Below are 742 nucleotides of genomic sequence, written 5' to 3'. Positions count from 1 at the left end.
TTAAGTTGTTGATACTTTCATCATCTAACTCTAAAATTATACTTTTGAAATGAACAGTAGCCTCTGTGTCAAGCTTGGCAATGTAGATGTCTCAGTGCCTTCACTTTAAATATGCTTCAGCTTAGTCTGCCATCTGCTGGCTCTTTTGTAGTAAGCTTCTAAGGAGGTAGCAGGGTTGTGATTGAAGTTAATGTTTTATTGAATTTAGCTTATTGAATCTGCATTATAAATGTAAGAAAAAGCATGCCAAATGTAGCCAACGTCAGTAACTGAAGAGACTCTCATAGACATCGTAGATACTACAAAGTGCAATTTGAAGTACATTTTTACACTGGATACAAAGTGTACAAAGACCTGTAGTCCTCTGTTCATTATGTGCCCCATGATGGTGTTGGCCGAGGATGACGGAAGCTAGAGGAGAAGAAAAGTCACTCTAGGACAGTGCCAGGCTCCATGTCCTTCAATCAAAGCCTTGGACTCTTTAGGCTTATGACAACGTTTGACAAACCTTCTCCGTGTGATTGCAGGAGCCATACAACACCAAACACTACAAACTAAGAAAGCCTCCACAGCATTTTTTAAGAATAAGAATAAGAATATATTTTAAGAAAATAGCTAGTAGCTTTTCATTCTTAAATTGACCCGCAGCTTGAAAAAAGTTGTCTTGAGAGGGTTTAGTTTGGAAGTCTGCAATATCAGAATCAGAATCAGAATCTGCTTTATTTGCCAGGTATGAGGACAC

This window comes from Etheostoma spectabile, chromosome 1, assembly GCF_008692095.1.
Source record: "Etheostoma spectabile isolate EspeVRDwgs_2016 chromosome 1, UIUC_Espe_1.0, whole genome shotgun sequence".
In the NCBI taxonomy this organism is placed as follows: Eukaryota; Metazoa; Chordata; class Actinopteri; order Perciformes; family Percidae; genus Etheostoma; species Etheostoma spectabile.
This window is presented reverse-complemented; position numbering follows the sequence as displayed.